This window comes from Hippocampus comes, unplaced genomic scaffold (assembly GCF_001891065.2).
Source record: "Hippocampus comes isolate QL1 unplaced genomic scaffold, H_comes_QL1_v1.1 scaffold123, whole genome shotgun sequence".
NCBI classification, from domain to species: domain Eukaryota; kingdom Metazoa; phylum Chordata; class Actinopteri; order Syngnathiformes; family Syngnathidae; genus Hippocampus; species Hippocampus comes.
The window spans coordinates 1,172,520-1,188,296 of NW_017804997.1; positions in this window are offsets into that span (position 1 = coordinate 1,172,520).

Here is a 15,777-nt window from a genome sequence, read left to right on the forward strand (position 1 = left end):
TTGGGTTTGTGTTTTTGCTTCTGCCATGGGTTTGTGTTTGTTGCTTTGGGTTTCAGGGCTTTGTTTTGGATTTCGTTTTATCACTGTTTTATTAATGCTTTTTTTTTAAGTCCACCCTGCTTCTCCCTCCCGCCTGCTTTTTTTTTGGGTGGGGTGGGGGGGGTTCCTCCAGCACCCCGTTTGTGTCAATACTGTTGAAGAAAGTTCCCGGGTATCCTTCCTATAATTGAAATTCACATTGGATGCGTTCACTGCAAATCAATGTTTCCCTGCTGTGGAGTATTTTCATTTTCTGCTGCTCACATATTACAAGCCTATAAAAGAGAAAACCACATGTGGTACTTGGGGATTTGTAGTCAGCACTACTTTAGTTTCTAATCCAAACACTGTGTCCAAACCACAAAACAAAGAATAATGAGTGTGTCTCCCTGCTGAATACCATCACAACATGTTCTTACATTTTCTTTTACTCGTCTATACATAAAATTGCACAATATTTCCATTGACGTGGAAATAAAGTCATTAATATACAATCTGTATGACTTTATGGTATTCAACTTGACAATCATTTTTTGTGCATGCGTATGTTTGAAAAAACAAAGGCTTTTGAATGAAATTTATTGAAACATTATTTACACGACACCAACCTAAAATGTTATAGGTTGAAGCTTTCTTTTTTTCCACACAATGAGTTAAAAAGGATGAAATACTCACATCAACACGAGGTCATTTCACTCTTCACCAAACCCTCAGTCGATATCACACTACATACAATCACGGAAAGATTAAAACAGGACTAAACACTCAGAGCATGCACAAACCTGACAGTCACTGACGTTACAACATTTGTACAATTCGTTACCAAATCCACCTTTCAATTCAGCACAACAACCTACAAACAAAAAGAAGGCTTCGCAATAGGGGACCCACTGTCCGCAATTATGAGCAGTTTTTTTTCATGGAGGATTGGAAACCAAATCTATACAAATGGCACTACCGCAACACAAAATGCCACACTCTGGAAACGATACCTAGAATGACATATTGGAAATAACAAAGACGGGACACACGCAAGAACTCACAGATCACCTAATCACCATAGAGAGTACCGGAAACATCCAATTCACACACGAAGAAGAAACACACCGGATCGTATCTTTTATGGACCTAAACATTCACCGTAATGAAGACAGCAGCATAAAAATCACAAAATAGAGGAAACCCTCACATATTGACCAGAGGAGTCTAGACGTCAGAACATCCCACAGCACACAAATTCTCCGTAGTCAGAACACAATACAACTGGACTAACATGATAACAGACAACCAGGACATACAGGAGGAAGAAAATCACATATAACACGCTCTTACACTCCCGCCAATTACCCAAATGGGCCATTAGCAAAGGAAAACTGCACGCCAGAAAAAAAACAACATAAAAAAAGCAAGGAAACCAAAATAATCAACTAACAGTGGAAACAAGGACTCAATAACACTTCCATATGTGAGAGCGAGGATTCACATCATCCATTCAATGCATCCTGAGGAAACATCATATCCATACTATCATAAAACCACACCTGAACCTACGACAACAACTTGTGCACCCAAAAGACACCATAACACCGGACAAGAAATGAAATGCAATCTACGAAAACCCATGCAAGTCGTGCAATAAAACTTACCGTATTTTGCTCACTAAAAGGCGCACCTAAAAGCATTCCATTTTCTCAAAAGCCGACAGTGCGCCTTATAATCCAATGCGCCTTATGTACGGATAAATATTCTGATTTCTTGGATGTAGTATTTTAAAATTTCTGTAAAGCACTTTGTGATAGCTGCAGCGATTGTGAAAGCTCTATATTAATAAAGCTGTATTGTATTTTTTTCCTTTAGTGTAGCTTCATGTAGTGGATGCATAACACAATCGCAGCCACGATTGTGGCTTCTATTCTATGCAATAATGCGGTGCGCCCTATATATGAAAACAAAAATAGGACATTCATTGAAGGTGCGCCTTATACTCCGAAGCGCCTTATAGTGTGGAAAATACGGAATACTGGAGAAGCTGGACTGACATTCAGCAGCACCTGCAAAAAAATGAAAACAACAACAGGATATTATACTGGAACATAAAAACAAAAAGCAGAACAAGATAACAAGAAATCAGCCATGTCAGAACACTGCCGAAGAAACAATCACATCATTGACTGGGAGAAGGGGTAAAGTCCTCACATCAGAAAACAATGAATTCAAAAGATGGATAAAGGAGGCAATTGTCATTAGGAGGCATGGCGATGGCACCATCAACAGGGACGAGGGGGTTTACGTGCTCCACACACCTGGGTCACATTGCTTTAGCGGCGGCAGGGGGGTTGGAGCGCAGCTTTGGGGAGCCTTATTTTGAAGGTTTCGATCAGCTGCTTATAAGACACATCACCAGGAAGTATTGACAGCCCCAGTGGAGGCTGAAGCAACAGCCAGGTAAGAGTTTTTCTCTTCACCAGTTTTTTTTCTCTTCAAATAAATACATTAAAAGATAAATAAAAATTAAAAAAAAAGAAACCTTAAACCTATTTTAAGCATACATAGACAAGATGAACGTCATAGCGCTAACCTATTTTTTTTTCCTGCATTCTAAAAATGTTAGTCACCAATATTAAAAAATGCTGCACAGAAAATAAAATGACTCGGACTCGGTCTCGGTAATGATGCAGTAAATGCATTTTTCAAAAAGTGCTACGTTGAGATCCGTTTTTCATTGGCAGCACTGTACGCCGCTGTAATTTTCGTAGTGCACTCTCTTTACTACTCAGCACTCTAATATGTCCAAACTGAATACTTAAAGGCAAAGTCAACTCCCAAATTTTCTGAACAGTACCATGTTCTCCACTGGTCTGAATATGGCATTCTGATTCATTTGTGGAATATGAGTTGCGCTGTAAAATCAAACCGGTTTTAGCCATCTCAAGGAGGCGGGGCGGCCATTTTGCCACTTTCTGTCGATTGAAAACGACCTCACAATTAACGACCGTACAGGTAAGGACCAATCATGGCTCACCTGTTTTCTGAAGCTGTGACATGTATGGTTGTTACCTGAGCCCTGAGCAAGTGTGATGTCATTTTCAGTCGACAGCGAGTGGCAAAATGGCCGCCCCTTGAGATGAACAAAAACACGTACATTTTACTGCTCATATTACACAAACTCAATATTATTCGGAATGCAAAGTAATGTATAGACAATGTAAAGACATTTTTGGAGTAGATATCCTCTTGAAGGACTAACGTCTTTCTTACGACAATCTTGCTCCCATATCCATTGCAACTTATAATGGTGAAATACAGCTCAAGTCGACTCTTGACAGCAAGTGGGCAGATGATTTCATTGACTGATAAAATACTTGTCTTAGACTTGAACAAGCGCCCAGTCATACTAATGGTATTAGAACTGCAGCACAAGGCATGCACGGTCTCAAGAAAATGATGTGAGCTAATGTCACAGTCATCTGTTTTAATTCTCCGCAATTCACTTTATTTAACCTTTTGGAGCACATGAGCAACGATTGAGTGGGACAAGCATATTTCTTCTGTCTGGCTTGAGAGTCTATTGTTGTCCTGTGTTGAGAGATCACAGAGGGAGTGCAGATCATACAGCTCGTTTCCTGGAAGTGTTTTTGATACCTCTAAGTGGCAAACAGGTAGTGCAAATGGACAGGCAAGGTGACAGGCAAGGTTGTTTTGTTTTTTTTTTTTTTTTTTTTGGTAGTGCAACTACAATGTAAGTTGTCTATCATTCCATTTTTTTTCTGCTAAGACTTTCTTTTCAAACTTATGTACAGCTGGCAGTGTGCATGACACGTGACTTTTTTTTTTTAAACTAGGAACACGGCTGTCGTGCAAACGATAAAACTTGCTGCAAATATATCCTAGATGAAAACAGTGTCTTTATGCCATTTGTGTCATGCTCTATTTTGCAATAAGTTGTTGTTAGGGGTTAAATAAATAGGTGTTTCTACTATAGAAACTTTTTGGAAAATATTCCACTCAATTCTGAAGAGACCAAGCTGTAAAATTGCAGTTTTTCCTCAAATACTGCCTCCGCTCTAATCAAGCACTGTTTCTTGTGTTGTTCCCTCGACGCCACCTTTACAGGAGCTAAGTGTGACAACCACCTCATAGAGCCGATTCACCACAATCAGACTTTACTGTGGAACGCGGAAGAACTTAATTTCCAAGTAAAACAGCAGCAGCCCCTGTTGAAACAGTCGTTTAAATGAAAATAAAGTGTGGAGTCTCGCCAGCATCCACCTTGATGTTGTGCTCCCCGCGGAGTACTGAAGATGAGTTGATGTTAAATGGAAAAGGAAAATGCCTGCAGATTTTCCTTCCACTTTCCCTCCAAGTGTGTCTGTGAAGACGCATTCTAAATCACTCAAATGTAAAATGGTCCTTGGGCCGTTAATTCAACATCAGCATTTTCAAAACTGTATTTCTATCTTCAGTGGTTATCAGAAATCTTTCAAATTTCGACAAAGTGTTTGTTTGTAACTTCAAAGAAACATCCCTGATTGCGGCAAAAACAGCAAGTGACAGTTTAAAAGCCTGCATCAGACAGCCCACCCAGCCGCACACCTTTCTTGGCTTTCCTCATGGACAAGGCAGCTGCCAAGCTGGCACTTAACTGCTCATTGAAATAGGAACAAAAACCATTTGGCCTCACATCAGGATTATTCACTTGGTGCATTGCTACAAGGTTAAAATCAGGTTGCAGTAATAAAAGTGGGCACCAGACTCATTAAATGCTATTGTGTAAATGACCTTGAGATATGACCAATTACGATGTAATTAAGAGAATCTGAGTTGGGGTGGGATTAATTATTGCCTTTTCACATCCTTGCACCTTACTTTGTACAACAGACCGAATCATTTATGTATTGGATGTAGAACAAGGGAAAAGTGTAAATCAGTGAACACAGTGCTTGGATGTGAAGCCCAGCTTTTGAATTCATCAATCCAATTTCTAATTCGCTTATCTTCACAAGGGTCGCTGGCATGCTGGAGCCCATCCCAGCTGTCTTCGGGCGGTAAGCGGGGTACACCTTGAACTGGTTGCCAGCCAATCGCAGGGCACACATAGACGAACAAGCATTCACGCTCACAATCACCCCTAGGGACAATCTAGGGCAGGGGTCGGGAACCTTTTTGACGAAGAGAGCCATAAAAGCAAAATATTTGGAAATATGTTTCAATGAGAGCCATATCTATCTAGATAGATAGATAGATAGATAGATAGATAGATAGATAGATAGATAGATAGATATACATTTTGTTGAAATCACTTTTAAAATAGTTTATATAACTGTATTTTAAAAGTGAATTCAACAAAATGTCAGCATAATAAGCCCTTTAAATAATTTTGTGATAATACTCACAATTAATGTGAATGGTTTTCCGTTCCTCACGATTGCTAAAAATCCAGCAAAACCATCGGAATGAAAGTCAGCTTGCCGGGTCCATACGCGAAGTTGCTGGTGGCTAGCTTGCACCCTGCTCAGTAGCTTGCACACTTCCTTTCTGCTGTCTCTCACAGAGTATTTTGATGCGAACGTAGCATGGGGCGTGTCAAAGTGCCGCTTTGCATTCTAACCGATTCATCGATGGTATTTTGTCATTGCAAATTAGACACACTGCAGAACCTTGTTCTCTCCACAAAGGCAAATCCTTCGGTCCATTCGTCCTAAAGTGTACCATACTCATCCTCTTTTTTTCTTTTCGCCATCTTATTCGTCGAAGGATTAGCTTCGAGCTAATGACCAAGCGGGCTGATTCAAAAGGGGGAGTTTACCTGTTTCCACAGCAACGGCAACATAGGCCAGTATCATACAATCAAAATTGCTCCTGGATCCAACTGCAGCCTGAACAGGAAATGAACAGTGAAAAATTGATTGATGGATGCATTAAACAAGCGAAAATATTTTGTTTTATCAGCGAGCCAGATGCAATCATCAAAAGAGCCATATATGGCTCGCGAGCCATAAGTTCCCGACCCCTGATCTAGGGTGTTCAATTAATGCATGTTTTTGGAATGTGGAAGGAAATCGGAGTACCCAGAGAAACCCCACGCACATGCAAACTCCACACAGGAAGGCTGGGAGCGGAACCCTGCACCTCTGTACTGTGGGGGGGGGGGGGCGACGCGCTAACCAGTCGACCACCATGCTGCCACTTTTATTTCAATCCATTCAGTCCAATATTGCATCATCAATTCGGTACGAGCAAATTGAGAGCCAATTTAATTACCAGGACTCCACAGGTCGTGTGAATGGACATGCAGACTCAAAACAAACCTGCCTGGGGAAATATTGATAAATCGATGTTGGTGCACATTATGTGAGCCACAAGTTGCCAGGTGGTCACAATATTCATTCAAGTCATTCATCACCTGTCTTTTACAGCATCTAATAATTGTAAAATGTCGGTTGTGTTTATACTTGTTTGGTAGTCTGGACAGTGGCAAATTATTTTGTTGTCGTGCGTTGATGCCTGGTCTTCATCAATGTGCAGCAACGCCACTGCATGTCTGGTCAAGTCTTAAGGAGATCAATCAGCTGTACATGCATGCAGGAAGCCGAGACTACACACTGCAGTATGACCCACAGATGATTAATATTCAAATTTAAAGAAATCATCTTTAACTATATCGGGTCAGTTAATAAATATTTATGAAGCCCAGTTGGATAGCAGAAGGTATTTCGATTTTCGAAATGTACAGGAAATGTTGAAGGAAACAATTTAATATGAACTCTCGTGCTATTGGAAAAAGAACACTTCATCCTTAAAAAAAAAAAAAAATCAGTACCCACATGATACACCCTTTGGAGTGTTCCTATTTGGAAGTTCCACTTTCCAGTTGCTAGTACATGGCCATTCTCATCAGCAGCCATTAAAGTACAATAGAGAGCCAAAAGCTTTCAGACCGAAAAATATGTCTGTAAAAACCTTTTCGTTGTTGTTGTTGGTTGCATTGTGTTGTGTATGACTCACGTTCAACATCTTCTGTGGCTCTACAGGGAACATTTTAAAAGCGCTGCTTTCCAGCCAACTCAAGCACTTTGGCAACAGTGAGCCTGTCATTTTTTTTTTTTTTTCAAGAACTTGGCTCAAATGAGATACTGCATTCAAATGGCGTGTGTGCTCGGTGTCATGCTTCCATTTAAATTCTCTTTTTCTGTTTTATGCAACAAATGTGTCCGCTGTTTGACAAAACGCCCCGGAGAACAGAAATAACGCTGACACTTAAGAGTGTTTTACGTAAAGAATATCATTTCACAATGTATTGCTAATGTGGCGTGGTAGTCATTCTCTGTTGGCCGTTCATCTGCGAATCGTCGTCTGCGTGTTCTATCATTCCCACATTCGTACGTTTGCTTACTCAATCTCATTGAGTCTGTTCCCTAACCAGTTAGGCACAGCTATGTGACAACACATGCAATACAAACAGAAAAGCATGGGGGCTAAATCCCCACCCCTTTTTTTTTATACCAATGCATATAATCTATAGGGAGCGGATTTAGGAAAGCGAGAGGTTTGGCACGAAGAAGGAAATGGTTGGCCAGTGAATGAATGTCATTCTATTCCTTGAATAGCCTTCAGTAACATTCCCCCTGTTTTCAGACTGGATCTACATCTGTCGTGCTTTTCTTTTCCACAAAACATCCACTGAAAGATCCGATCCAAGCAATCACATTTGTTACCCAACTAAAATGGGTATTTCCAAATCTGACGTTGTTGATTAGACTCTGATCACTGTATGCCGATGGCTGGATATCAAAATGAAGCGGGGAGGGGAAGGGTGGGGGGGGGGGGGGTATGAGGGGTTTTGTTTGGGGGCAGCTGTGGCCATGTGGTTAAGATGGCCGCCTGCCGCTGTGGGGATCCCGCTTCAAGTCAGCAATCAGCAGAAGAACGTGTTGAAGGGGGGAGGACACCAGATTGGGCGAACTAGGGAGGATGCGGTAAAAGCCGAATCTCATCCGCTCACAACATGCCCCTAGACTCACGGCTGCCGTGTCTCCGAGCTCGACGCGGAAGCTGGGAACTGCTCCAGCGTGTGTGTTTGCTGTAATGGTATGATGCAGCAACCTCTCTGAAAACCACATTCCATTCCTGGAGTATAAGCTTATGTTTTCAGGAATTGCCCAAGGTGAAAATCGAGAGCGTATAGACATTCCGCTGCCGGCAAAACACAACGATCAGATAGACATAGACCCGATTTGTTGTAGATCAGAAGCTATTCTTAGAGCACCCAAGGCACTGTCTGCCTAACGCGACGTTATTATTAGAAAAATCTCTCGTGTCCCTCTATTCCCTTCTAAAATGTGATTGCATGTTTTGAAAGAGCTGTGCTCTATCAAGACATTTTTTTGCTGATAAAAGCATGTCTATATATTCTGTACACGTTCACCTTCTTGTTATTGTACAGTACCACGAGAATATACGGCGTTCCCAAGGGATGACGCATTTCTACATTGAACCACCAAGTCTTGGGTTAGGGGACTCAGGGGACAACGTGTTCATTTCCCTTGACATATTGGGAGTTGTTTAAGTGCAGAGTGGGATGTGAGGGTAAAATTTGATGACATATACTTCAGTATGCAACTTTTGACATCAGAGCCAAACCTTTTTTGTCCAAGGAGCGAGGAGAGCGGAGGGGGTGGGGGTGGGGGGGGGTGTTGAATTCAAATATTATCACCATATTGATTTCTTGGATACTACTCCAGTTTGATGAACTTTATTTCAATAACTCAATCAAAACCGCTGACAGATGAAAAAGCAAAAGCATGCCAAATAAGATTCCCAACAGACGAATCATTGAATGAAACAAACAAACAAGCTGCTGCAACAACAAATTAAAAATCTGGTATGCAAAAATAACTCATTAACCATTCACGAAACTATCAAATTCCAACCTTGAATATTTGTCGCATTGGTTACAAACCAATTACAGAGCACATATAAGCCAACAATTATCAATTTCACACTAACGCCTGTAGGCAAGTCAGTCTCTTTAAAATTTGCAAACACAACACAGGAAGGCATGAGCCAAAAATTCAAACCCAGAACTTCTCAATTGTTAGGCTCTCAGGCCAGTCTCCCAACCATCTCTTTTACTTATCAGAAGTCGTACTCCAGAAGCACCCCACACAAGACCCTCCGAAAGGTGTGATTGTGAGCACGAATGGTTGTTCGTCTCATGTGTGCCCTGCGATTGGCTGGCAACCAGTTCAGGGTGTCCCTGCCCGAAGACAGTTAGGGTGGGCTCCAGCACGCCCCGTCACCCTTGTGAGGATAAGCGGATCAGAAAATGGTTGGATGGATGGATGTATATGTTGGTATGACTCGAGATTGCATAGCAAAAATACGATGCAACCTTCGTAGGGATGAAGCGGTTCAGATAATGGATAGTTGGGCTTTTTTTTTTTTTTTCCACTCATGGATCAAATATGCCTTTATGAACCTGTGGCGAAAACACTTCACAGTCACAGGCTGGCCTTGAACTCACTCTCTTTGGAAGGAATAAAATGGTGATTGGCAGCAACTGACAAGACAAGGATTTGCTCCGACTTTGCCCTCACACTGTGACGTCGGCTGTTAAATGAAAAATCATTGATCTGGACTTTTGTCCTGGAAAACATCCATTGTTAATGCACACAAGGCTTGAATGGCACAGTGTGCAAGCCTCCATTTAAAATGCTATTATTCGTCTTCATTCGCCTGAGGCTTGGTCTAACAAACACATGAGAAGTTATCAATTATAATTGCCCATACAGTACCTCCCATATTAAAAAAAAAATAAAAATAACACACTCGTTCTTTTTGTCCATTCACTTTCCACTTTTGATCCACTTTATCCTCACAAGGGTCGCGGAGCCTATCCCAGCTGTCTTTGGGCAGTAGGCGGGGGACACCTGAACAGGTTGCCAGCAAATCGCAGGGCACACATAGACGAACAACCATCCGCGCTCACACTCACACCTAGGGAAAATTTTGAGTGTTCAATCAGCCTGCCATGCATGTTTTTGGAATGTGGGAGGCAACCAGAGTACCCGGAGAAAACCCACACAGGCACAGGGAGAACATGCAAACTCCACACAGGGAGGCCAGAGCTGGGACCGAACCCACGACCTCTGCACTGTGAGGTCGACGCGCTAACCACTGGACACTGGGCTGCCCTTTTTGTCCATTCATTTGAATAAAATGTATAGAAAAGCATTTAATGCAGTCAAGCAAGCATCGTGGCCATTGGCTAATAAGGAGGCATTACAAGGGGTCATAAAGCAATATGGCAGAAAAATGTTACGGGAGGTAATCAACTACCGATATTTCGAGTGGAAACACCCCCTCATCCTCATAGAGCCGCCCTTGCTCCATTCATGCACACCCACATTCTCCCCTCCATACTTCTGACACGCCCACAAACCAGCAAAGAGGCATGACTCATTCAAGCTCCTCCTATAGTGGCGTGAGGCGGGTGTCGAGGAGAAGAAGGAGGAACGGTGCGCTCAGCCAGAAAAGCACGCAGCTGCGTGCCTTCTCTGAGATGCGCGCACGGGAGAATATGGCCTCCATTACATGTGTCAGAAACCGCCTCTGGTGCCACCTCTCTTTGTGCACATCTTGTTGCAGCACTGCTTTGTAATCAACCTGTCAGCAGATGAAATCTTTTAAGAAGTGACATTTAGATGATGGATTTGTCTGAGAAGCTCACTGAACCCCTCTTACTTTTTCTGTAGTTGGATCGGGGAGTTGAAGTTGAGTCAAGAAAGAAACTATGTTCTTGCAAGACCTTTATAATACCGGCACTGTGTTTGTTTCAACTGAAGAACAAAAAAATGTGGCTTCCAGCACGATCCATAAGGAAGATCCAGAAATTAAAATGAGGGAAATTATACGCTTTGGTGATAGAGATTTCATAAATGCTGACATAAAAGTGTGGGTTGTTTCCCGCCACGTCCCATGCAAAGATTGGATTTACAAAGTAATTAGTCGAGTCGAGTTTTGCCTCCAATGTACCTTCAGCCCACCCTGCTCATGCCTCATGTCAAGTTTACTTACTGATGAATTAGGATACTTGTGCTACTAATCCTGTAGTCACTGATGGTGCCTGACTTGTGTGCGGGTAGCGTGGGATCGGTTTTCACTCAGTGACGGTGTGTATGCTTGTCTGTCTCTATATGTGCCCTGCGACTGACTGGCGACCAGTTTAGGATGTGGTCTGCCTTTCGCCCGAAGTCAACTCCTGAGACCTGTTCAGGATAAGCGGTGTTGAAAATGGATGGATGGATGTTACTCAAACTTTTTCTTTTTCGCTGCAATCTCAAGAAGTTGAAGATAAACTGGGCCTAAATCAAGACAAATGCACACAAATCATCCAAACCAATGCAGTGGGATTTTTTTTTCCGCGCTTAAGTTTGTTTTTTTTAGCATGTATTGCATCTCCATTTACTGTCCTTTTATTTTCTTCTTTAATTGTAGGACTGATACACCTCTCACGTTGACTTCTGATTTTAACCCTTTGAGGTACAACGGTTACTACGGTGGACAGGTCATCGTGTTATCAGGTTACAGGATGCATGAAAGGGTTAAGATACAGTGTGTTCTTTTTCTGAACATTATATTTTGACTGAAGCTAACTTGACAAATTGTAGCCTACTTGCTGATAAATTGACAGACGACATTTAACTTTCTTCGGAAGATTCTGTTTCTGTCAACACTGCATCATACCCATCACACAATAGGTTGCGTAAAACAAACCGTCCCAAGATCCGACGCGAGGGTCAATAATGTTAATTGTGCTGGAAATAAACAGTGCGAGTCATCTTGAAATGAAATCTACCTTACAGCCAAAACAATTGGCAGCACAGATTCTGGCTGTTTCTCAGTGTGTCGTAAGTTGATTCACATAGAAATCAATGTGGCTTGAGATCTTTGTTTCAACATCATTGAACAAGACACAAAACCACAATTTGTGAGCTGGGGCTGTGATTTTTCATTTAATTTCATTTTTATGTCATGTTTTGTTGTTGTTTTTTTTTTCACAGCCCACCAACCAAAATAGATTTCAATTAGTCATTCAATCAATCAATCAATCCTCCCCAATTCTGAACAATGTGTGAAAAGCATTTGTCGCACTTGCAGAGGGTCGTTTCACATATTGAGTCCGTTTTCCTTGGTGGCCATGCTCAAGTGCTGTTTTTTTTCATGGTAGTGTTTCCCCCGACGACTGCCATGATCCTGTTCTTGTGTGTCCTCCAGTATGCACACCTGCTGCCAGTTTGATCATCATGTTAAGCCATGTATTGAAGGACTTCCCAAGCGCCAAGTCGGCGTAGGATTATTGACCTTGTTGCTGCCAGACCTCTCGAGCTCGTCATTGTCGTTTTTGCTCTCTAGCCTTTCGCCAAAATTTGTTATTTTGTTTCTGATTTTGCTCTTGTTTTTGTTTCGTGAAATTGGACTCAAGTTATTTCGTTGATAATCTTGGATTTTCTATTTCCTTGCCTTTGCGAGCGCTTTTTGATCATGTATTGTTTTTCCTGGTTCTTCGGATTTTTGTTTATACTTTGTCAGTACACTTTTTGTATTCAATATTTTTTTGTGTCTACTTTTGTGGGATCCGATCGCCATTCAGTTCATTCCCGAACTGTGTCAATGACAGCAATTTCATCTAATTGCCATGTAATGTTTTGTTTCGGTCGGACAAAAAAGTTGTTGTCCCTGTGATAAGGTATTAGCTGTGACGAAAATTGCCAAATGTTTCATCTGATGAATGTCAATTTTCTACCATCTACCCCAAAATGCATGTATCATCTGACCGACAGAATATTGTTGCCTAAAAACTTTAACCTCGACTCTCTTTGAAGCGCACAATACAGCTATGGTGACGGAGTCAGGATAGAGGCTCACATTCCGAAGTTCACCTTTTGTTTTTATCCGTAAAAAAGCTATTGACATATTTAATTTCAGAATTTTTTGGAGCCAGTTTTTGTGGGGCCGCACTTTGTAACTCAGCAGTTAAATACATGAGTCATGTCGTGTCAAGGTTTGGCTCCTTTAATTATTCTAAATTATTTATTTGTGTCATTCGTATTTCATTTAAATACATATATGTGATGTTAGCTCAATATTTCTTCATGGTATGACATGAAACTTAAATTCTGTCTGTGGACAAAAGAACAAAAATGTCTTTCCACTGACACAGCAAAAGGCCGAGTTTAGATGAGAGTTCCATATTTTTGCTTTTGGGCTGTGTTTGCCCAAATGAACTTTTCAAATACAACTTCAACTCTTTTTTTGCCTTGACTCTTGTTTCATTTTGTGATTCCCCAGGGCTGACAGATGCATCATTAAACTCTATGTGTGTGTGTGTGTGTGTGTGTCTGTGTGTGTTTGTTTTTTTTTACATTCCGACAAGGCAGCTGTTTTTGTCTTTATGCAAAGTGACTGGATCAAACAGAATTGGAAAAGAATGTTTGCTTATTACTGACTTTAAATCGGGGAACCCGTTTTATCTTTGGTCTTACCGGTGGTCAGATTCATATCTTTAAAATGATTTCTAATGTTTGACACGACTGACTTTTCATTCATTTGCATGAATCTGAAATCACAAACACCCCATTATCATTGCATATGTTAGTAGTTCCTTACTGTGTCCGTCTCATGTTGCTCTTGTTTCATTTTAATGCATTTTAATACACAAAAAGGCCCATTAATATTAAAGAAATCCTCCTATCTTTACAAAACAATTTTCTTGAACAATTTCCTGCACCTAATTAATACTTAATACATCAATGCAGCTCTCAGGCAAACGGCCACAACAGAGGAATGTTTTTCCTTCGTGAATGCTTTCTAGGACCAGATCCGTCTTGTTTCATTTGCATATAATCGTTTGCAAGAATCGTCTGGTAAGAAAATCTCATCAAATGTACTCCAGGCGTCGTGGGAGCCATTGGTCCCCAGGTCCCACAAAGCTTGACTTTCAGCTCCCCTGGAGAGAGTCCGTTTATCGATCTGTAGGGTATTTTATTTTTTATTTTTAATCCATGCTCAAAATTCATTATTTCATTCAAAATATTTCATTTTCCTCTCATGAAGTTTATCATTTGCGCTCATGAGCCAAACCGGAAACACTCACCTCACGCTCGTTCTCTCACTTGTGGATGAAATACCAAACTGGTAATTCCATATGCAATCCTCCTTTGCCACGAAATTCAATGTTATCACTCCAAAAGTATCCATCAAATTATTTATCAGATGGCTTAACCTGTTCAGGGTTGTGAGGTGCTGGAGCGTATGTATCTCGGCTGACTTCCAACGAAGGGCAGACTATTTCCTGGAGGCCACTTTAACTTGATGATTCATTTTTTCTGGTGTGATAGTCTTATAAGTGTCTGTGCATGAACGCCCATGCGTGCATCCTCTCGAGACTCCCACTAAGTTCAAGTTATAACTCCAGCCTTGACTCCAGCATTGTTGATTTTGTGCAAAGGTTAAAGTGTTTTTTTTTCTTCCCCTTTTCAGGTAAAGCTCTTTTGCAGCACGTTTGTCAGCGTATAAGTGAACTCTCCACTGTATGTTTTGCTAAAAATAGGGGAAAGCAAAATCCTCATGTTCACATTTTTGTCACCCTCTTCATAATCTGCTGACTCAACATTTTGTGTTATTCATCCTTCGGGTGCTGGAGGCTGGTGACGCATTCCAAGCTGACAATTAACTGAGGCCCAATATTATTCAGCTCGTACAGTCAACACAGAACAGTTGGGATGGGAAATCTAACATCCTTTTTTTATAGCTGATGTAATAACAAATATCGAAACGGTTACTCTTTACGACTTCACACAGTGTCGCTGTGTAGTCAGTAAACCGAGTGGCCAAAACAGTAAAATGGACTTGGATCTTTGCATTACATTATGCAAATTAGAGGCATAATCAAAATGGGCTTTTGTGAGAAACTCTGAACAGGGTTCGGACAATGAAAGTCAATGTCAAAACCTACGTCCGCGATTTGGCCGCGCAAACGTGCCGTCGTGGGCAGATGGCACATCATTCCATGCCAACAAACGGTAACGACCCCTGCACTTACCAATCAGAAAGGTTGCTTTCCCTCAACGTGGAAATGGCATTCATTCAGTCATTTCACCCCACCCGAGCCAAGCGATGGACTTTCAAGAGGGTCACACACTAGTCCATCGTGACACACGCAGCTACGGTGCAAATTCAGACACACGTCAGGCTGAGAGACAAAAAAAAAAAAAGAAATTGGTGGGATGTGATTGCCACAATTCAGAAAGGTTTCAACTTGTTAGTTCCCACTCGCTGATGATGTGAATGTGAGTCCAGGGTGTTCCCGACCTCTCACTCAAAGTCAGAGGACATAGGCTCGCCCACCACTCGAATGAGAACAAGCGGGCAGAAGAATAGCTGTGCCGCAACTCATTCATGTTAGAGGACCGCAAATAGAAATAAATTTTGGTATGATAAGCAACAGTCCATCCATCCATTTTCCAATCCGCTTTATCCTCACGAGGGTCGCGTGGGTGCTGGAGCCTATCCCAGTTGTCTTCGGGGAGTAAGCGGGGGACACCCTGAACAGGTTGCCAGCCAATCGCAGGGATCACAGAGACAAACAACCATCCGCGCTCACACTCACACCTAGTGACAATTAAGAGTGTTCAATCAGCCTGCCATGCATGTTTTTTGGAATGTGGGAGGAAATCG